The sequence below is a fragment of the Linepithema humile genome, chromosome 8 (genome assembly GCF_040581485.1).
Source record: "Linepithema humile isolate Giens D197 chromosome 8, Lhum_UNIL_v1.0, whole genome shotgun sequence".
Lineage (NCBI taxonomy): Eukaryota > Metazoa > Arthropoda > Insecta > Hymenoptera > Formicidae > Linepithema > Linepithema humile.
This window is the reverse complement of record NC_090135.1, coordinates 12,272,301-12,296,718: the sequence shown is the minus strand read 5'-3', so window position 1 is coordinate 12,296,718 and position 24,418 is coordinate 12,272,301. Positions and strand designations below refer to the sequence as shown.

Genomic DNA, 24,418 nt, shown 5'->3' with positions numbered 1-24,418 from the left:
ATAGATAAGCAAGTAAATTGTTGCAGCGAGTAAATTATTAGATGTTTCTCGCTTTTTTACAGGCAGATTATGCAAACGCTGTATTGTTAGCATCGCGCGATCATCGAGACGACACTGTTCCTCGCAACCTTACCGTCACACGCACGCACCGATGGCAAAGGTGAACGCACAGGAAGTGGTTAGTATATAGTCACGCGATGCGGAGCCCCACGAAGGAAAGAAAGGGGTGATGAGCGTAACAGTAACAATTGTCGCGAATGACATATCGCAAGCCGGTGCTCTGTGCGCGATGCGATCGATACGGGCCGATCGATCGCGCAAATACATATGGAAAGCCGGAAACGGATAATACTCATGCAAGCGCAGGAACATATTGCGACGGACGGATAATAAGTACAATAACTGACACGCTTATTTCTTCCAAGACGCATTACAAAAAAATTACCAATTTTTCAATGGCTTCTATAAATAATTTATTATTTATTGCTCAGATATGATTTGAAAACCAGCGATTACGAAATCGATCTCTCGTATACAAGCTCGACATGTCAATATCGAGATATTTCGATAATAGAGAGATGCAATGTTTTGAACTTTTTCTCAAGAATAGAAGGACGGTTGCAGGAAAACGCACCTCCTTGCATGACGCATGCGGTCGATCGCTATTTTATTCAGAGCGTCGGTCGCTGCTGGACACAAGCCAATGTCATTTCACAGGCCAGACCGTGCCGACGATGCAAGAGCGCAGCGTCGTCAAAGACGTCGCTTTCGTTCCCGTTAAACGACGGCTGTGTGACGGTTATATATAGGTCATAAGTTATAACTGGAGCTCTAGCCCTTCCGGATACACTGCCATGTTTTCTCCCTCTCGCCTTTCGTCCTCTTCTCAAATTTTTAACTCTCTCCTCTTCTCTTTTCATGTTCCATATTTTTTTATTATATTTTACAATCGTTTTATTCTCTCACAATTTCGAATATTATATATTTTCCTTTTATAGTGTATAATATTTATTTAGAAAAACAAATTATCTTTATCTTTTTTCGATTTCTTAAAGATGTTTCATGGTTTCAATGATTTCGTGTGCCACTCTCGAAAGCCGGAGCGACGCTAATCTTCCCCATAACGTTCCAATTTTAGTGTATGCACCGCCGAAGAAAGCACGTGTGTGTGTCGCTGCTATATATACCGCGAGGAACGCGGCGTCTACATGTACGTGACACACTTTTCACAGAGCGGGGTTACGGCACACTTTTCCTATCCTAAGCGAGCGATTATGAAACAAACGACGTAACGTAAGCGCGCATGGCAAGCCGCTTACGATTATCTCCGCGGTGTAACGCTGCTCACCGCACCCGATAAAGGCTCCTAATGGTTGAACCGTCGCCTTTCACCTAATGCAGGCTGCATTCTTCGCAAGATAAAGCGAGCCAGAAACTTGGACTCGGGAACGTCATTTTGCGATCGTAGAAGCGAATAATAAATCAATCCTTAACAAAAATTAATCCTTAAATTCTTCATTTTTACATCAAAATATGTATCATTGAAGTCCAATCTAGCAATTAATATTCCCATTGCGCGAAAATACATGTTTGTTTATCTGTACATACTGTAGATACAGAGTGTCTTCGAAGAATTTGATACAAAACTTTTCAACAATATTTTTCAACTAATAAGAGGATAATTTTTATTTTAATCCGAGATTCTTTGTTTAATCTAGAGCAGCCAAACTTTAGAAGGACAAATGGGTAATACAACATAGCTTAATCGACAAGAATTCGTTTTTCTCGCGAAACTCTCATGACGTACTGGAGAGTAAACTGTGATTTAACGAGAAAACGTAGTAAAAACGAAAGGAAAAAGCGATCATCGTCGTCGTCGTCGTCGTCGTCGTCGTCGTCGTCGTCGTCGTCGTCATCGTCATCATCATCATCATCCGCGCGGGAGAGCAGTAGTAAATTCATTCATAAGAAGGCCCATTCATCGCTTCATTCACTCATTTGGTTTCCTTTCGGGGTTCGTTGTCTTCAGCAATGAGTCACTTCCAACGCGCGCGCTGAGCCGAGCAGAAAGAGAAATGTCAGTGACTCGCTCTTCTTGCGAAACAGGCGTGTGCTATAATCGCCCGCGCAAGATATCGGACAAAGAATTAAAGAAACAGAAAGATCAAAATATCGGATTCAACTCAATAATTCACTTCAAAGACTTAAGTCTCGTCGATGACAATGCCCCAGTATTAATGATAATTGAAAATAATCAAGAGATAACAAGTATCTGATTGTTAGAAAAAAAAATTTTATAATTTTAATAAAATAAAATAATGTAGAACGTATTTTCTCTCTCTCTCCCGCTTCCAAGTGTAATTTTGTCAGAACTCCTCATTCAACACTCCAAGCTAATCTGTTTGTTCAGTTATGCTCTATATAGTGCAACGTAAAAATGAAAGAAAGCTTTGGCGATAACCCAGATTGCAATTTCGCGTGGCGAAAGTGAGCCATATACATGCATATATGTATAAACGCGAGATTCCGCGCGAAATGCGGCCGCGGCCGTGGACGAAAGGGGGTGTAAATGGAGTCGTTAAGGACGGTGTGACGTGCAGCGACGGGGTGCGATATCGTTAAGGACGATCTGGCAAAGTGGAACCTTCTCATTATCGCAACACTTTGAATTTCCTGGCACGAGAGACGCCGCCGCGTCGTGCGTCGCGGCGCACGTTAGGCGCAAAGGGTGCATTTTAATGCACCCTTCAGCCGACCGGCCAGCCGTTTAGCACCTCATAAATTAATCGCACGCGAGTGTGATCCATTAACGCGACATGTCGTTTTGTCGGTGACTTCCTTCGCGACCAAAGCGATTAACGAGGAAATGCGGCTCAAACGCCGTTTACCCCTTCGTCGATTACGATAGATTTCGCGAATGAATCGTAAAGCGACTCGTAAAGTAAACACGCAAATGCGTTACCATGATAAAAAAACATTTCTTTATTATAGCCAATTAAAAAGTTTAGAGATTAATTCTAGAAAATTAATCTAAAAAATTAGAGAAAATTATATATAAATTCTGTTTCCGCATTTTCTAACAGAACTGAAAGAAAATGCAGTAAGTTCTGAGGCGCTTCACATTTTTCTGTGTCAATACAAATTAGAAAGTCAGTTTTAATAATTTCAACATCTCAAAGATAGAATTGAGTGTTCTCAGAAATCTCATTCAATAAGCAAATATCGGATAACTGTTTCTGTCAAAGTAAAGAAATAGCTGTGCGGTTAAATTAATATGTATATTAATTTTTACATTTCAGATAAGAAATTTCAGATTTTTTTTTAATTTTAGGATTGTCAAAAATCTCGCGAGATTAATATTATATGAATTCCCTCGCCTACGAAAATAACCCCTCGAAGGATAACCATTCTTAAAGACTTCCATCACAATTTATCTTGATTAGCAATGTATGCCCGACTGTCCGCTCCGATACGCATCACGCACGCTGCAACTACACGAGAATTTAGTCCTGCGAATTATAATTATTGGGTTGGTACACACGAAACGTCGTTTTCGTGCAACCGTTTGCAGCAAAAAGTTACGAAAAAATGCAGTACATGCAACTAAAAAAATTCAGTGATTTGACGTGTTTTGCATTTCTTCGAATAAAAAATTATTTTAACAATCTCATTTGTAGTCTCCGAATCTTGTGGCTGAAATATATCTTCACCTCAAAGCAACACATATATATATTATAATTTGCTACGCTATAAACATTTATATTATGTATCTGGGATACCGCAGACTCTCGTACGAGCGACGGGATTTTTCGCATGCAGATTCGACGAATGTGTTTTACTGACGCTCGCGTTGCACAGCGCGCGATGCACAATGCAACGAGTCGGCGGCACGTCTACGTCGGCGCATATCGTCTCGTGAACGTCGGCGGCTCTCTTACGCAATGCAATAGTACAGTTCTCCCGCCTTACGGCGTGCACCGCCGCAGCTTTATGCCACGCGAGACAAGTTTCAACACCCACGCGCGATCATTGTACAGCGCGAGCTACTAGACAAAAGATCTTTCAATTTCTTTCCCGGAGCTGATACAAATTGTCTCGAAATACGTAATGCATCGAACCTAACTGAAATTCCTCTGAAATTTATCGATTTTTGACACAGAATACGTTACATTTAATTAAACAATTTGATGCATATAAAATTACTTTTTAAAATCTCTTATTGCAGCGTCACAAATTATAGAAAATTATGCAATTGTATATTCAACGTTGCAAAAAAATTAAAAGTCGGATGTAAGCTTAAAAAAATTTTTTTGTCAAAAAAAATAATTGCGCGATTAGATTTACATGTATTACAATTCAGATAAAAAATGTCAGGTTTTCCATTTTTGGATTGTCAAAAATTTTGCTAAAATAATATTATTCAAATTTCCTATTCGCACACAAGTTGAGATGAAAATGAAGAAAACGGAGCAACAGCGCGTGTATGTCAATAAGAGATAGTGGATTCCCTGGCATTCTTCCCAAGTCTTCCTGAACCAAACCCTACGTGGGATTATGACGCTCACGCAGCGCCCAGTCGCCAGTCGTGCACAGGAAGACTGTCGGAACGACTAACAGATGACGACTAACAATTTCCTAGTGACCCACATCGCGCTCTCGATGAGGTCTCACTCCCACGCACTCGTCACGCATATCCGAGCTCTCTCTTTCTCTCTCTCCCTCCCTCCCCCCCCTCTCTCTCTCTCCCCCCTTTTCTCTGTCGCTCGACAACTACATCTGCATCTCCTTTGCGCGCTTGCAGTAAGACTGCCGCAATATTACGAATTCTATTAATATCTCGTACATTTTTCGGACAAGTGGTATTTGTTACTAAAATTATTTCACTCGTAATCAAACTTTTTTTTAGATGAATCGATGCTAGGAACTGCAGCGATCGATCTTATCGTTGTTTTACATTAAAAAGGATGAATTAATGAAGAGATATTTTTTAGGAAACGGTGTCGATACAACCGGTGTCATTTTTTTACCCTATTCTCGCGCAAACACATGTCCTGCCCGCACACATCGAAAGACGTTCCCGAAGCGGCGATGTCACCGTGAAGCGGGCACACGCCAGCGTATACGTTGCCTTGTTGCGGATGCAACACTTTGCACCTGCAGGACTTGCAGGATCCAGCTGCGCGACGCTCGCTACGACGTACCATCGAATGTTTTCGAACTGCAACCGACAAGGCGGTTGCGACAGCCGACCTTCAAGAACAACGAGAGGCTCGTCGTTTTACCACCGCTCGATTGCAGCCGTTTTGCAATGAATCATCACGTTCGCTCGGCAATTTCCGATTAAACAAAGTGCAGCGTGTTCCCTTTGTTAACTCTCTTTGTCAAGGCTCCAATGGCAATGTATCTCGTACCGATACATAATATTCATTATTGCAACGCACAATCGGACAGATAATTATTTTGCATGAAAAAATATATCGAAAGTAAAGAGAAATAGAATATTTTATAAAATTACTGAAGTAAAATTAATAACATGATTATTTCTTAAATCTCACAAAAATAAAATAAAATAAAAACAAAAAGGCTATAAGTCAAAAGTGCGGGTGTCGGAGCGTTTCGTTGTTTCTTTTTGTTCTTTGAAAACTATACGTTAGACGAGTCACAAAAATAAATTTAATATTCAATCGATATTGCTTGTATCAAGTCCTCTTTTGCGACATGTCCGAAACTCGCTAATTCGAAATATTTTGAGTCGGAACAGCAAGAGGTATCTAAGACTGTACATCGCAAATTGCGATGGAGGAACCCGAGCGGAGGGTCCGCGTAAGCTCTCGCAATAGCACATTGTCGTGCTATGCCGTGGCTGGAAATCGTCGGCGGTCTCTCTCGCTCTCTCGCTCTCTCGTGCACCACACGATGCAGCGTGCGCAACGGTATCTCCCACTACTACGGGAGAGCCGGACACGACTCGATTCGAGCCGAGCCGAGCTGAACCGCGCGGCGCGATAGACAATGGATGCATAACATGGTTGCATAACGGACTATGCGAACCAATTCTCGCTTCGGAACGATAGAGACGGCGAACAGTTCATGACCTGAATGCTAAGCGTTATTTCCGGACGATTCTTAAAATAGATCTGAAAGCGTCACGGAATAAAAAGTGGAAGTGCCGCGCCGCGGATGGCCTCCGCGCGCGTGCAGATAGATAAGTGAAGTCCGTGTACATAGCCTACTTATTGTAAGGCTGCGAATTCGCGGGTAGAGATTATCACCTCCGACGTGACGCGATCGCGACAGTAAAGCCCTGACGTTTTTATCAAGCATTCCGTTAATAGATAACGCCGTAGTTCAAATATAGATAACGATTTTTCCTCGAAAATTGTTCGATCAATGTAAAAATTAAAACAAAGTCAAAAGGTGAAAAATCTAAAACTTACACTGATATCTTTATCTACAGATATATAAATCAATTTTTTCGTTCCAGTTTTCAATGTTAAACACACTAGAACTTACATAATTTCTATCAAGAAAAAATCGTAGAGCGCGGTGGATTAATATTATTGTTTATGTAAAAAAAAAGAACCGGGACATATGTAACGGTGGCGACAGATGCATCTCCGCAGCACGCGCCAACCACGCAGGTGTGTGTATCACGCGGTCTGACTAAATCTTGTCGGACAAGGTGTCCGTCGGCCAAGATGACGGCTCTTCGACCACTTCGTAATCTCATTAATCTCCTCTTAAATTGATCGAGTAAACTCACATCGGCATTATCTCGATCGCCCAGTACGGTGCTGTTAAAAATGAAGAAGCAAATAGCCGCGACAGACTCAACGGCGGCTCGAAATGACAATTACAATCTTTACCTCACTACTGTAAGATCGTTCTTATATTGTTTGTCAGGAAATTGATTTAAATGATTAGTTAACAATTAACAATTAATATATTTAATGATGAACAATATGTGAATGTCCGTTATGAACAACCCAATTTCGTACAGATATGATAAATGTCTTATCCACTAAACTTATCTTTTGTAGAAATATATGTATTTCTTTTAACTCGTAGCTGGCCAGCCCTTTTCCAAAGTCCTTCTTGGAAAATTGACCAGTTAGTTAACAATTTATTGGCAAAAGTCCTTTATTACCTCTGAGATCGACGGAGCTTTCCCTAAGCGAAGTCCTTTACGCTGTGAAACACTCGCACTTATATCTCAATACTTTTCTCTCTACTAACAAGAGCCGAAAAAGCCTTGTGGCCTCTTTGCACTCCTTTATATACTCTCTGACTTCGAATGTTCTCGAGCTTTCTCGAATATTCTAGTTTCCGGAGCCGCAGGTGCGATTTGCGCATCTTTGGAAATGTAGATTAGTGCCCCCAATGATATATATGAGGACTAATCGCTTCGATATCGTTTACCGACATCGGTGTTATCATAAGAGATTCTTACAATACACTCATCTTTCATTCGTTTGTGAAGGTTGCTTTGTCATTTCGTGTTAAAAATTAACAGAATCTCCAATTTTATCCACTTAAAATAAAGACAATTTTGTTGTGCGATAAAAACCCTAACCGTTGAGTTATTAAAAGTCTGTTTTAAACAATCGCGATAAAATTCGAAATAAAAGTTTACTTATAATTTTGTAAGAAACGAAGAATTAAAACGTCCACGTACAAAATAAATACAAATCACTGATATATATTTTTCTATGCCTGTGAAGATGGTACACACACTATAAAAGAATTGACATAGAATCTACAACAAAATTTAATGCCATTTAGATGTTAGCTGATTTAGCGCTCTGTTCCCAATTTTTGTGCTCCATCCATTCAGCAGGAATTTGCGATTGAAATTAGGAGTTGTAGCTTCACAGACATATATTTTATACATGCAGCATTTCTCAAATGTTTTCTCTATTATACAACACAGAGGATTGTAAATAGAATTCTACCTCGAGTTCAGCCGCGAATAGATCGTCGAAGGTGGACTAAAGTCTATTCGATCGGAATTTAATCCATCGAGACGTTGCTGATAACTTTCAGATGCTTCTAACCAGACGCGTATACGTTCGCCTTATAAAAGCGCGTTTCGCAAAAACGAAACTTTCAAAATGCGACACTTTGTATGCAACGACCCGACGCAATAAATTCGCGATTGTCTGATAAAAGCGAGCAATTTCGAAGGAGACGAGGAGCGTCGGGACGGAAAATCGCGCTTATTTGTATTGCATTATGCGCGCGTATACACGCGCATATTACACACGCGCATTACCGTCGAGAGATCAGCAGAAGCGATAGAATCGCGTTCTGCTCAAACCTCGTTTAAACCTTATACTCGATAGAATCGCGATGGCAGACGGTGGACTTTGAAAGAAGCGGCCTTTCGTCTCCATTAATTAGCTCGGGAATCTTTGGCCGCGATTCGAAATACCTTCCACAATCTTTTAGCGTATTTGCTTATGACGCAAGTTGTGGTTTATTATTAGCAGCTCATTGTTATTAGCTATTAGCTATTTTATAACATCTCAATTTTTTATCGCCAATAGTATTTTAATAATTCTGCTTGTAAGAATGAGAACAAATTGTGAGCTCGCAATGCGTCGTGAATCGCATGTCCTGTTTCGTGGTAAAATGAAAACCGTTACGTGTCGCGGCACGGAGATATGCACCTTTATGTACTTCCTGTGCAACTGGTGGCGGCGTCGCGTCTTTCGCCGAGGCTTAAAGAAAGGAAAAGGTCCGGCCGCCGTAAACAGGTGATCGATACGTCTCGTTTGCGTGCGCGCATACGTGCGTGCTCGCACCGGTGTCCATTAATGGGATATGTGGGTACGTCGATACACGGAATCGTTCTCGCGAGGTCGCGCATAGGGATGAAAAAGCCACTCGAGCCCCGCTCAAGCATCGTTACATTCCGCAATTAACGCGGTTTATTGTTTGACACACCTGTTTAATTTCGCGCCGTTTATCGATGTATCACTCTCTCTCTCTCTCTCTCTCGACTTCAATTTTCTCCAGTCCATCATATCAACGAAGCGCATAAATACGCTGGTGCGTAATGCAATTACAATGTAATCTCCATAATCGAGTTTAACGCACGTTCTTGTGGCGCGTCGTCGCACGCGTACGAGGTGAGTGACGGTGCAAGAATTATTTTTAAATTCGACAAATCTATTAAATTCTAAGAAGTGTGTAATGCTCTTTTTGTTCGCAGGTATCCAGACTTTGTTCGGCAGCGAAGCGATCGCGAAAGTGATTTCAAGTGTTTGCCGCGATACGCCAGCAGGTGATGTGCTGCACCTTTTATAACACAGCACGTAAACATATTCCGATTGTACGGTAAGGATCATCGGGTCGCGACTTGTATCTGTAGTTACATCTGTGGGCGTCAGAAAACCGATACCGGACGAACGCTCTTCGAACAAATTATATCCACATGCTGATTCATACAAACAAATCATAGGAAGTATAAATTACAATCATCTTGACAGTACTTTCGTTGTATGGAATATGTTGCTGCAAAAAATTGGTCGAATTCGTCGAGTAAGATTAAAGACAGAATTGCAGAGTTTCGAATAAATTTTTATAAAATCGCCGTTGACTGCAATATATTTTTTATTTGAAACAAGTTTTTATACACCCGATTTAACAAACAGAGCTCTTAAAATGGAAATCAATGACTTTATTTTCTTCACGGAAAAGCAACAAACCTTTTGCACCAATTCGATATTTCTAATGGAGCGACGCGAAATTTTATTCATTCGAATAATTTAACTTAATCGCTGATGCAAACGCAACGATTCGACATATACAAATTTCTTATCGGACGATCGCGAATTTATCATTGTAATGTATGCAGGGATCGTTCTCTTTTTTTACACGCGGCAGTAAAGTATCTCACAGCGTTTAGACTTAATGGAGGGTAGAGGGAGAAGGGCGCGTGCTACAAACGCATCCGGAGTGCAGCAAGCCGGGATACACCTGTCCACCATCTTGGTCCCACTCTCCTGGGCCCCGTATGGCATCTCGCGGTCGGTCGGCAACATCGGCACAGCTCGCCGCAACAGAGGGGAGAAAGGAAAAGAACAGGAGAGGAAAGAAGAAGGGCGAAGGTGAGAGCGGGACGCAGGAAGCGCCCGAGACAGGATGTGGGCAGCTGTTTACCAGCTGGAGGATGATACACCTCGATGTTGCACGCTTACGAAACCTGTATATGTACGTGGACCTTTGGGGCTCGTCGTGTCGTCGTGCGCGAAAGGAAATATCAATACTCCGATCTGATCATTTTCCCATCGTTTCTCGTTATACTCAATTTCTTACCTCAATTTTCTCTTATGTCGGTAGCTCTTTTAATTTATCTTAGTTTCCACTGCACTTTTACTTCGAGTATCGAAAAACTTTGATATCTTATCTTTATTGCAACTTCTACATCGTTAAATTGTTTTAATTTTATCTTGCATCGATTAAAATACTTTAATCATTAATTACATTTCTAGTCGAACGACAAAATTCAAGTTTTGATTTCAATTTATATCGCACTGCAATTTTTACAAAAGCATATTCTTGATAATTATTTTTTATTTCAATCTCATACTTGTATATCTTCCAGACTCTTTTACAAAATTTGCCGTCTTTTTTTACTTCATACTGTTGTGCGAGGAGAAGGGAAACGTGGGAGAGGCAGGTGCGCGACTGACATTTAAAAATTCTCCTATTGGAAAATTCGTCGGCCACCCTCAACATGCATTTTCCATTGCGGTCTCTCTTCCCTCTTTACAATACGTTTTTTCACGGCGCCCTTCCGGCAGCGAAACAGCCGTTCTTCATCGCGATCTTTTCGAAAGGCTCCCTACACAAAGTGGACCAGTAGTTGAGTTTTTGTTGGCTTCCACCTTTTTTTGCCCCCTTCCTCCTCCTTCTGTCCGCCTCCCCGCTTTCTCTTATCCGATCAGAATCCTTCTAAACGATCTTGGATCGGCTCGAAGGCGAATTGTGGTCGGCGGACATAGTCGATTGGATCCCTTTTGTATCTCTGAAAAATGCCCCGGAGCTGCTCACCTGGGGTGAATGAAACGAGGGAGGCAGTCGGTGAGATCATTGAAACCTTTACCTCCCTCAATGATTATTTTACTTTGCATCGCGATTTTCATGTCGTTTTTCCAATATTTTTAATACCTATTCAATATCATCTAATCCTGTATTTTATTAGATTTCTTTTTAGACGGTAAATAGATATTAAAAATTCGATACAGTTTCATTTACATGTAGAACTGGAATAGTCACGCAACGGACAGAAGAAAAAGGGAAGCAGAAGAGAAGAAACAGGGGATAAAGTTCCGATTTAATTCGGGCGAATCGGGGCCCGATCTTTCTCATCCGTTTCTATTCTTTCTCGCCTTGCCTGCGAAGTAAAATATTCTGCGGGCCCGACGAGAGCGAGGGCACACACGAAACTTCGTATAACAAAGAGATGTAGGTGGCCACCTAATTTTTTATTGTACGCTTCCCAGCCCTTTATATCCTTTATATCTTATTTTACAAAAACCTATTCAAGGCACTGTGTTATTAGACGGATTTATTACACCGTCTTTGTAAAATTTTATTTAAATACAAAGAGTTGAAAAATATTCACTAGTCACGATTGTAAATAAAGCATAAATTTATTTTCTTGGCAAAATTACTAAAAATAGTTTACGTAAAATCAACATTCCACATTAATTAAAAAATTTAAGTTGTTAAAAACTAATTGCACAACGGTAATAAAAAATGCGACACAGTTAAAGAATACAAATTTAAAATTTAATTTAGTAAAATTAGAGCAAACAAACATAAGAAATAGAAATGAATTATAAACAGTCTTTTTGAAACACCCCGATAGTTACATCGCGATTAAAATAGCAGATTCTTACGCGTAGATGGCCAACAGCAATAGTATTGTTGCAGCATCCTGTATGCTGACAAGAGCACAGAACCTAGCCCAACTTGTGCGCACGAATGGAAGGGAGAAGTGAGAGTCCCCGTCGGTGGGGTTGCAGGAAGAGAAGGGGGATAACTGGCAGGGAATATCATCGATTTTCGCGCGTCGCACGTATGAATTCCACACAAATGTGCAAGTTCGCGTTCTCACTGCACTTCCAGCACGAGAAACGCGGTCATTTCTCTCTCGTTTCGCGTTTATACGATATTTTAACGCCGGAAATATGAACCACTCATTTTTAAAGCGGTGCACATCATGTCGCGGATTATATTTTCCAATTATATTTGCATCCGAGCTGTGCAAAAAGCATTTCATCTCCATTATTTTTAACATATAGATTTAAAATTAAAATTATATATTTAATTTGGAAAAAGCTCTTCAATTCCGAAATAAGGTGATAAAAATTGAAATTAGACAACTTGTTACATTGTTATGCGATAGATAATAACTTAAAAGTCGCGAAGCGATGAATGATTTATTTAAATGAAAAAAACGCCAAAGATGACCGAGTTTAGAGCCGCAAAAACGACATAACGCGATACGACGCGACGCGATGAAAGGCGTCAGATAAACGGGTCAATACTCAGAACGCCATATCGGCTTTAACAGCCGACGATGCTGAGGGAGGCGAATAGCCGCGACGAGGGCGAGGGAGGATGTTCACCCCTTCGTGGTCGCAAACCGGAAAAAATCGCCATCCTCCCTTTTGATCGGCGGTAGAGAGAATTGCGATCGCCAGGAAAAATTTAAAACTATATAAAATTGTACATTAAAAAATATTAAATGTTCACACACACATACATATATATATTATATATATATATATATATATATATATATATATATATATATATATTTAAAAATTATTTTAAAAAATATTAAATTTAATCTAGATTTTAATTAAACTTTTCAAAACCAAATATAGATTCAAATTAAATTTTTCTCCATATTAAATTCAAGCACAAACGCGTTGTTAAAATAAAAATAATATACATTTGCATATTAAAAAATGTAACATATTATATTTAATATAAAAATCAAAGATTAAAGTTAAATTCAGTTTTGAATTACACTTTTCATGTACGCACAAAATTCAATAATAATTCACAAGTGTAAATGCAATTTATAAACGAAATCAATTACGTACAATTTATATTGGGATTAAAGCAATAATCTCCGTTGTTGAAATTTATTATTTGTCGCGATGTTGTTTGAATCAATGCAAGCCGAGATTTTTTTCAAGGTTGCAAACCACAACGGCGATCGACGATGCGACGGTGCGTTATCGTCGGTCGCCGGTACATCGTATCGCATGCGACGCGACGCGACGCGACGAGTACCGTTGCATCGGTTGGCAGACTGCTGCCTGCAGCAGACAGATAGTGAGAAAGAGTGAGGGGGGGGGGGGGGGGGAAAGGGGGGGGGGGGGGAGGGAGGAAGAGAGAACGTTGAATGGAATAGCGAATTGACTCCGCGGAAGGAAATTACGGCCCTTTCCCTGCCGCGCCTTCCACGTCGCGTTCCATCCCAATGTTGTGCAACTGTCGTCACCAGATATCAACGAGCGGAAAGAAAGGACACTCGATAGATAGTCGTCGCTCCTGATACGCCAATTGATAAGCCACTACACCACGTTTTTGTGCTTGAAACTAAAATCTCGTTATAGAGTAAATATCGATTTTGCGCTTTAAAATATCCGATCTAAATCCAAATTTTATTGGGTCAGAGCTTATCTCGTACTCCAAAAGTTTGAATTTTATCAATTGCTGGTCAAGTAAAACTTATTCTTCGATAGTTAATTAAATATTATATTATGCATCACGTTTCATTTAATACAATATTCTTCCACAATTTTAAAGTCGAATGTAACATTAAAAGAATTCATAATACAAATTTTTGCTTAAAAATATAATAATCAAAATATAAAACTTATTTCTGTTCTTACTATTCTTTAAATTTTTTTATTTGACTAAAATACGATGATCAAAATCACTATCAAATTTTTTCAATTATGTAATTCTTAATTACTTTTTTACAAAGTAGAAATGATTGATATAGACCGGACATTTTGTTTCAACAACTTAATGAAATTCTTTTGCCTTCTTAAGTCGAAGAACTTTTGAAGCGCGCGTCTCCGATCGCTAACGTAGCTAAATCCAAACTAAATCTCGCGAAAGAGATATTCATGCAAGAGAGGGTGAGTCGATAAACGACTAGTTCGTTTCGATCGGACAACGAGGGAGAGAGCAACGAGCAACCCTTTGCGACGTACGGGTGTTCCGAGAACTGCCCTTCATGTAAACACGTGACTACCTTCACGGAAGTATAATCCTTCTTCCTCCTTCCTGCCGGCTTTACAGTAGCGGATTATACGCTCGAGAAATCGATTTCAACTGTGTATAATTCTCTACTGCGTACACGTGCCGGTTATATGACACACGTGTAAAGTCAGCTATGTCCGAATGATTACGATATTCTTTGTTTAATAAGTAATTTCTGTACAAATCTGACAAGAGAAACGTCAACTATTTTTGTAATATTTGTTGTTATTATTTTTCTATTAACGTAAGAATATTTGAAGTCATCTTTATTATTCTAAAATAAATTTTACGTGACTATTGACAGTACAGTAAAATAATCCTCATTTACTTTTGTCGCCATAAATAAATTGCCATCACAAGCGACACTAGTACCCTTTTCGTTCATTTCCTTTCAAAGTACACATTAAGCATTCATATGAAGGTATTCTTTAGCCCTTTGCAGTTCTCGAGATCTTTAACGTATCTATTTGCGACTTTTGCGCAAATAAGCGCAAAGCTCGCCCATTAAGAATTAATGGTGTTTGCTAATCGGCGTAGTACCCATGGTCGGCGCATTAGTTGTTTGCATTTCCAATGTCGTACTTGAACAACGACAACGCTTTCGACCTTCGAGGCGCGCACTGCATGCGCGCAATTACCACTTGGACAAGAGCGTAAATTTACTTTTCTTTTCGCAGGCGATTCATAGTCGCCGTTGCACCCGAAGTAACATCATCGATAATGTTAGGAACTTAATATCGACAAATTCTTTTTTGTAAAGAATAGATGTTTGCTCTTTATGACAGCATCATTTTTCAATTTTAACATTGAAGCGCTTTCAGATTTTAATAATTTATATAAATAAATCTAATAATTTTATTTCGTTTGCAGATTGGGAAATTTTGCCGTATAGAATTTTTCTCTTGAACTTACGATTACTGATACGATTAAGTGACAGTCAATCAGTCAGTCAGTCACAGATCGAGTCCGATGACATCCGTTATCGGTGAACGAGCGAATCAAACGCGAATGGCATTCGCGCTGTGTCGTATATCGCTTAGCAAGAACGAGCATTGTACGCAATGATTATCGAATGAAAGATAAAAGCGAGAGGTTGCCGGAAGAGAGCCGGATCGAAAAGCAAAGTAAACCTCCCCTTCAATATGAGAAAACGATGTACTGGCTTGACTTACGAAACTTACAAATGTCTATTTAAATCCGAGAATCAATTAATACGCTCATTGGCATCTAAGTTTAGAACATCGCTAACAAAGAGAAAGAAAATATATGTGTGTTGCAAATGTAATGCAAAAATAACATAAACATTACAAAAATATATCTCAAAATTGTTAAGAAGCAATTTTAACAAAGTAAATTGTTAAAAAAGAATTTTAAAACTTGAATATTTCTTTTTCGTTAAAAGAGAAGATAACGATTTCTGAATTCTTCGAAAATCTACTAAAATATTTTCGATCTCAAGCATTCTGTATAGCGAATTAGGAGACATACGGAGAACAATAAAGCGCGCGATTACACGCACGCACGCACGCACGCACGCACGCACGCACGGCACATACGAAGGTGACGTAAGCGCTGATTACGCGTCGTCGTTGCGATGGCGAGCTCACGACGGCGACTCGTATTGCATGCGCAACGCGACGTTCACAGAATGCGGCAATGTACCGAGCTCAACGTGTGTGCGTGCGATGCATCGAGCGCTTATACGCGCGGGCGAAGGACGAGGCCTTCAAGTACATACATATCGCGCGTATATAAAGCACAGCCGATGCGCGCGCGCGCGCGCGTGTGTGTGTGTGTGTGTGTGTGTGTGTGTGTGTGTGTGCGTGTACACGTACGAGATCATCAGCTGACAAGAGGAACCAGGTGAAGCAGGAAGGAGAATCCGCGGCCTCGTTAAAATGTCCTTACGAGACGGAGGAAAAGACAAAAAGAGGACGATTTATCAAATGCAAGTTTATTTCGCAAGTGAGATATTTACGCAATTTGCGAAATCCGGAAGACAAAAGTAGGTTGCGTAAAAGTATGCTACATTCCCTTGCTGTTTTAACTCTCAACAGACATTTCAATAATTAAGTAACGCAAACAACATTGCTATATCGTTCGTTATACATATTTATATATATATACGGAAAAATTGATCGTGATTATTAGAATATTGTCTTTATAGACGCTGATACATTTTCTTTTCTATATACGCATTATGCAACCGCGTAAGTCCGTCTGGACAAGCCTTAAGGTTCTTCTCCGCGTATCTACGCCATCGAAAATTCCTCACCGGAATTATAACGGTTTCGATCCCTACTTCGAAGCAGGACGAATCTCATTCCGAATTTAGACGCGGCGCGTTCGCAAGCGTGCAGCGCGGGGAATATCGATCAGGCGAGTATTATCGAACCAGCCAGCTCTACCGGGTGTTCCGAAATGAAAATGCACTATAGGGCGAAGCACCTATTTCAAGGCAGTGACGATAGCTTATTGACATAAAGATTCGATGGGGAACTTGCTGTGTAGGACAGAGAGAAGTCTACAAGTTTTACTTTAAAAAATTATTTTAACCTGCAAAGAAAGAATGCTTACAGTTTTGATTCGAAACAGATAAAATAATAGTGTAACTTATGGATCATTGCATGTAAAATGTATTCCAAAAGTTTTGATTTTACAAAATAAAAGATTTCAAATGGTACAATTTTCTAGTAATTTTTACAAAATACTTGCAACTTACAAAACATAGATAATTATGGAAAGCTTCATATATTATTTTACAATTCGTAATACAAATTTTGGATTTATGAATGTGAGAAAAATGGATATTTATTCTAAAAATTCATTCTAAATTTATTCTAAAAATCCTAATTACTAAACACGGCGAACAGGAATCGCAGCAGTACACGTCGACGTGACGGTCGGTCTAAGCGAAGTTAGGTTTCAGCGCGCAACACAAAGGGAAGAAAGGACACGAGGGCGAGGGGGTGGATGAGAAGCAGGACGGGGGAAAAGAGGCGAACCCGAGAGAGTGCAACGCAGCGGGGGAAGAGCGCCATTCGAGAGAGGGCTGTTGAACTTTCAGGGTCACTCCCATGGTGCCTTCGCGCGAAAGAGAGAAAGCGAGAGGAAGGCAATGGAGATACGAGGGGGCGAGGGGGAGATAGGATGAAGAGCGAGGGGAAGCAGTCTGGAGCTCGACACGAGAACTCACTCCTGAACTATCTAAGAACGCGCGATTCGGGGACTGAGCAACGGAACGGCCGACCGGTCGACCAATTCGTCTCCTCGAAGGCCCTAGGGCCCGGCGCGCGATAGATAGGCCGCGTCGCGTCGCGTCTTGTCTCATCTCATCTCATCGCATCGCATCGCATCGCATCGCATTGCATCGCATCGCGCATCGCATCGCATCGCGCATCGCATCGCATCGCATTGCATCGCATCGCATCGCATCGCATCGCATCGCATCGCATCGCATCGCATCGCCCTTTCCGATGTGTGCCGCTCACGAAAGCCCCGGCGCATGGTGCGGAACCAGTTTTCGAACCTGGCAAAAGCAAGCCCCGGATCTACCGGAGGCTTGAGATACCAGACTCGCAAACGCAAAGTGCAGTAAATCGACAGCGAACGACAGCGAAATAGAGCCGCGCGAAAAAGATTCACTTTCAGCCGTCCCACTTTTAAATCTGCCACGAGTTGCGCTCGTTACGAGAATGTAGATTGAAATGGTATTTAAACGTTGTACGATGCGAAAGAAACAGAAATATTATATAGAAAATTCAGAAACTGGGAAAATATTACAATAATTCTCTAATGATTCTTTCAAGCAGTTTGCAATATTCGTTTACTTTCTTCTTGATGTTTTCTTTCGTCTGTCAATTATTCTAATATTGAAATAAAAATGTGAAAACCTATTTTTGTTTTATATCTTCAAGATATAGTTTTATTAATTTATTAATATAATGTAAAACAAATTTTTAATTGTCAACAAGTAATTTGCGAGCTGTGCAACGAGCTCGCAAACTATAATTCAATGTATGCATTCGGAGCAAGTTGTTGCGAGTTTGAAAAAGACGAGCGCATTTCACAGCGCTCATCCGAATAGCAGTCTTGCGCGACGGGACGGCTGGGGCAGGAAGTTAACTGTAGTCGGTGACTAAGTGCGAACAGAATTCCGTGAACGTGCCGGAAACCATCGGTTGTCCGCGCGAAAGCGCACATACGTAAGTCGGAAAAATTGATAAAATCGAGATAAGATCAGTTTCAGCCTTTCAAAGCCGACGACGCAAGTAACATACGGACCCGTTTTTATTCGTGAGAGCTCGAGAGATTATACAACTTAGCGGTAAATGCTGCCTTCTAAGTTCACGTTAAATAAAGATAATTGTCAAATATTCTTTTTATCAAACTTCTCCGACTAATATGAAAATAATTTTCTTCTTAACGATAAAATGTTTCTACTATCACATGTTTCATCTGTCATACTTTTTCAATGCATTTAACAATATACGTTGGCTAAAATTAAATATTACAAAATTAGTAAACAACTGATTTAAAAATGTCGAAATTAATTGAATTATGTGCTACTTCCATAAAGAAATATTCCAATTTTTTAGTATAAGCTAAGAAATAAATAATCTCAATATAAAGAATTGGTCCTTCTACTCTACAATTTACACGACTCCAACGTCGAGAGGGATTCATTAATATTTGAAATTTTGGAGTGAGCAGCGTCAGCGGCATCGTTGACGCGAGAGCGATAAGAAACTCGACGAAAACCCGGTCGAAAGAGCGTGTGAGTTGCGTACGTACACACAAGAGCGGGCCGGTGGGGTCAACGACCGGCTCACTCTTCTCTCTATACAGTACCTGTATCATCCTCGACTCTCCTCCTCGGGCGGAACGCACGCGCGCGCACGAGTCTAACCGCTAGCGAGTGAAGCGAGTGCGAACACTCATCCTCTTCCTCCTCCTTCTTTCTCCACAAAACTAGTCTTACGCGCGAATTACTCCCGCGGGATTCCGCTCGAATACTCGCATGTCGCCAAGCGTAAAAAGCTATTCCAATTCCAACTCTACTAATCGAAAGTTTCTGGGAAAAAGTGCGTAAAAAAGTAGTTCTGATGAAAGATCGATTTCAAAGTCGCCCAAAAACCTTTGCTTATAATAATAATAAAATTAATCTTAATTATTTTATACTAATAATTTATATAAAGCAAGTTAAATAAAGAATAAAGTTATTACTGTAAAACACAATTTGCAACTTTTTTTTTGAAAACATTCAACACAATATTATATAATTTAAAACTATCTTTATCGATCATTTTTAAATTATATAATATTTATTAATATTTTTATGTAATTTCCTTGCTATTTAACACTTGAAAATTTTTATTATAAAATTATTACACACGCGATATACCTCATATTTTTCACGGATGCTAAGCAGCCTTTTGGCGGAAAACTTGTAAAAAGAAGAGAGAGAGAGAGAGAGAGAGAGAGAGAGCGCGTGTGTGTGAGTGAGTGAAAATATAAAGGGCGTTTCGTATTTTTTAAACTAAATTGAATGTTAACGCAACTTAAAAGAGTTGCAAAGGGAAATCAGAGAATCGATAGACGCAATATAAATGTCAGCCGATAGGGTTATGCGCTTTGAAAGTCGTCGGGGTTAAATGGCCTGTCGTTTCCCGCGATTAACGTGCACCATAATGTTACTCGCTGCAAACGCGGTAACAGTTTGCGCTCTTAACCCGCTAGAGATATTAATTCGAGCGTGTATCACGCGTGTCAGCTGATCGGTGCTCGCGTGTACCGGTCGACCGGTCGGTCGTCGATTGCAATCGCGGAATAACGCAATCAGCTTATAATCGCGATTAATAACAGTCATTATATTGCCGACAAGAGATGCAAACATTACAAGTTGCATACATTTTCTTCAATAAAAATAAAAATCGTCTTGAAGATCGCGAATTACTTCGATCGTATAATCAAAGTTTATACATTTCATATTTCAGTACCAAAGAAATATATAGTTTCCGAACGTAACTTTTGGTTAAAATATTGTACGATTAACACAATAAATTTACAATCGATATGGTTTTACAATCAATACGAAAATCAATGAGCGCCCTTTTTATTGTCATTGATTCAATTGTAATCTTGAGCGGTTGAAAATGAAATATTAAATAGTCATTTATTTGAACGCGGTAACCACTTAATGTACATAACAAAAATGGTAATAAAATTTCTGCATGATTTTATCGACACAACTGAAAGGATCAAGAGTTTATAAAATTGAAGAGCAATTATTCCCAGTTAAATTATCACACAATAAAAAGCGGCGCACAATAAAAAGAATAAATTTGATTCGTTATTGTTTGGATCGCTTTTTTATCCAGTGTCTATTTTTCTAACATTTAAAACTTGTCCACTTTTTCCTATTAATTTTATAATAAAAGAGAATAATTTTACATAACAGAAAAATAGAAATTCAAATAAATAATACTTGGATATACAAATCTGTTTCTGCAAACAATGTTTCTTGCTTTTTCTCGTCACAAAATTTTCACGAAATAAGATTTACGAAACTTTTATTATACTATTATATATTATACTATTATTATACTATTATTTATACTATTATCATACTATATATTATACTATTATACGTATATATGCACGAAATGCCACAACTGAAACTAAAGAAAATCTGATTATACTTTCAAATTCAAGATAAAAATATATACAATTCCGAAAAATGTAATTGCGACTCATTGTACGGTATCATTTTCATTTTATTTTTTTGTTTCTCACGATTCTGTCGCATACGCATACGCACGTGAACGATTCATCGATCTCGAGGGAGCTCTCCGAGCTGAACCGAGCTTTGACCGAGAAACAGCCAGAGGCCAGTGATCTTCAACTCGTTCAACAACGCTCTGTAAGGTGGCATTGCCTGAATGCCATGGTCAGCGACCGTGAGAGATCGAGAATTTAAATTCTACTCTGACCCCTACCATATCCTCTCCTCCTATGGATCCTGCATTTTGTGGTTGCAAACATAATCTGGCTGATAAAGAGAAAAAAAAATCAAATCGGCTAACTACTAATCACGATTAAGCTTTCATTCTTTAAAGCATGAGACGCCAAAAGGTAAGAATTTAGTTGTTTAATCGTTTTTGAAATTTTGACTGAATAAACTGCTATTTCATACTTTTTAGTTAACCGAGAAGAATATTTCGGACAAAACAAGATATGTAGAAACACGCCTCGTTAATAAAAATATGTTATTAATAATATCGAGATAATTTAGAGAAAATAGAAAAAGTTCTAATGTTTCAACTGAATCTCACACTAGCTCTAGATTGCTTGTAACTTGTTTCTTTTTCTTAATTATCAGCTGTTCTGCCAACTCGTGGATTAAGAATTAAAGGAGCAACGAATAACCGATCATAAAAGACTCGATCATTTGATATATGACCTAGTTTTTCACGACTGACAGTTATGGCGTATCGATAGTCTTCGACCTTTCGCGTATTATCGAGAGCTCGCGGCACTTAGCGACTTGTTGCATTTACTCGAGTTCGAAACACGATAATTAACAACTCGCTGTAAGAAAAATATCATTTTCATTCATATTAACACCCCCCGATCTCCGTACCTTTGGTCCTTCCAATGAAAAGATCAGTTATTATTAATATGTTTCTTTGGACAAGATATTTTCGAGACATCTCTTTTTGTATACTACATTTTTGCAGTTTAATTAAGCGATTAGATTTCAATGATTATTAATAAAATTGACTAGTGTGTTATTTAGAAAAGTCAGTAAAAAATGAAATTTTAAAAGGTATTCTATTCGCGCGAGAATGATTCTCCGCATGAATTATCAGGATAATGGCAAAAAGTACAAAGGATGTAATGAGTCTAATGCAAATGCCAAGGTTTAAAGTCGCGTTTTGAACTGCGACTTCGGCACTTTGGCGTTTATTCGCTATTTAGAGCAAGGCCTCATCAAGGCCATGAGAGAACATAATGGCCGGAAGTGCGGCTTCCACGCGAAAACGTCATGTGCATTGCACTCGCCTCCTCTTCCTCCACCTCTTCGCGCCGCGATTGAGATTACAAGCATCACTTGCGATTATGAGCTCGCATGACCCGAGGACCTTTTATCCTTATACGTTTTTTTAGGAAAATGCAATTTGTTGAAATGTAATACAAACCCATCATTACAAACTATTTTCTGATATTTTTAAAACATATTAATTTATCGTTAAACTACTAATACTTATAATACTGAGCAAAGTATATAAAAAATTTATTTAGTACTCTAAATACCATCCAAAAATTTATCTTGAGATTTCAGATATTTTTGTATGGAGTACAACATAATAATAAAAAATTAAATCACACATCCGGTTTCTAATGCAAGTTGAATTTGATTGATTTGAAACGAAATAATAAAAAAATAATAAGAGTAAAATTTGAATTTATAGAATTATACGAGTAATTTTGACCCTTTTGACACAAATAAGCTATTATATTACTTTGTGTTTAAATTCAAATGTTTATATACAATGTCTCGATTTTATTAAGCTCTTCAAGTTGCACAAAGAATATCACTTTCGTTTTCGAGCTAGCGATATAGCTCTAGCGTATCGTACACTCTCAAAAGTGAAACGAAGAGGAAGAGGAACATCGGTTATTTCGGCATGGGGTGCGCACGGGGCCTTCCGCGAGCCCTCCGAAGAGTTGCGCCCTGCGCGCATGCCGCTTGCACGGCAAAAGGGTCAAAGGACGAGCGAGCCGAGGGCGTACACGAAAGCGTCCCCGAGACATCGATCGAAGCACTGGCCAAAAATTCGCGCGGCGGTTCCACTCCGATTAGAAAGAGGGGGATGGCACAGGGTGCGCGGATCGTAGGGTAGGTAGGTAAAGTCTGGTTCTCGGGTGCAACGCGGTGTGTGACAATAATAAACGAGAAGCGCGTCGCGAGAGTCGATCATATAGCTCGGCAGCGCGGCGAGGGTGATGCGCCGCTGTTTCACGCAACACTCACCATTTAAATCACCCAGCGGCGGCAGCGGCGACGGCGGCGACGGCGGCGGTGACGGTTTAAATCTCGACGCGCGTCGTCGAGTGTTAGTTGCCTCTCCTCTTTCCGATATGCTCCGATAAAATGTGCACGCCTCCTCCTGCTTCTCCGTTCTTTTCACTCGTTCTCGTTCTCTTGCTGCACTCTTCCTCCTTCCTCCCCCGACGCGACGTCTAGAGACGTTCAACAACGCCTCATGGCCCCGACGACAATCTCGTTCGGGTTGTTTGTGCGGGTTGTTCGAGCGCGCGCTTCCGGCAGTGTATGTGTATGTGTATGTGTATGTGTAATGTATAGCGTTAACACATAGAACACGCAAGAATAGAGACACCGCGAACGAGCACTCGCGGTCGAGAGAACTCGTATGTACGAGTGGCACTCGCGAACGTCCACCTCGTCGCGTTGCGATGTAAAGTACACTCCGAAACTCGATGATCTCTTCACGGTTTCACAGTATTGCAATCATAGTTGCGATTATGCGCGCATACGTCGAAACCCGACTTCGGCAGTATTGTACTACTATTATACTAGTGGCAGTGATGCTTCGTCGCGCAGATTAAGGGAGAGACGGGGGAGAGAGAGAAAGAGAGCGGCGGTAACGCACGCGGAGCGCGGGGAGACACCTCCACACGTCGAAGGCTCTCGCGCGACTGACGCGCCGTCAGGAACGTAGGGCGAGTTGGGATTAGGAGGTGCACCCCCCTTCTTCTCGACCACCAGCACCTCTCACGAGGAGGAAAGAGAGTGGCGACGAGCGAGGAGGAAACGCGCATGCGTAGCGGCCCTGTTTTAGAACAACACACCGCGACATTCGTCGCCGAGCCACCGCCCGACGCGCGTTTACCCTCTTCGCAATGCAACATGATGCACCGAGAATTGCATAAGTTTCATGATTTAAATTCTAGATTTTTGTTTAATATACAGATAAAGAAGAGAAGAATAAGAGTATTTAAAGCCTGTAGCTTTTTCTCTTTTTCCATACATATACATATATATATAATTATAATTCCTATTTCTGTATTACTATAATTTGCGTTGTATCATATT

The 24,418-nt window shown here is 40.1% G+C and overlaps 1 protein-coding gene across 3 annotated transcripts in view; it reads right to left on the bottom strand.

Moving 5' to 3' along the window:
* Window positions 1–24,418, bottom strand: part of Utx (Utx histone demethylase) — a 71,738-nt gene that overhangs the window by 16,982 nt on the left and 30,338 nt on the right. The window contains exon 1 of one of the 3 annotated variants that reach the window (XM_012367253.2): window positions 23,336–24,288. The exons of the other annotated variants lie outside the window; for them this stretch is intronic. The gene's annotated coding sequence lies outside the window, so the exon portion shown is untranslated. Of the gene's footprint in view, window positions 1–23,335; window positions 24,289–24,418 lie in introns of those variants that run through there. 3 annotated transcript variants of the gene reach the window in all.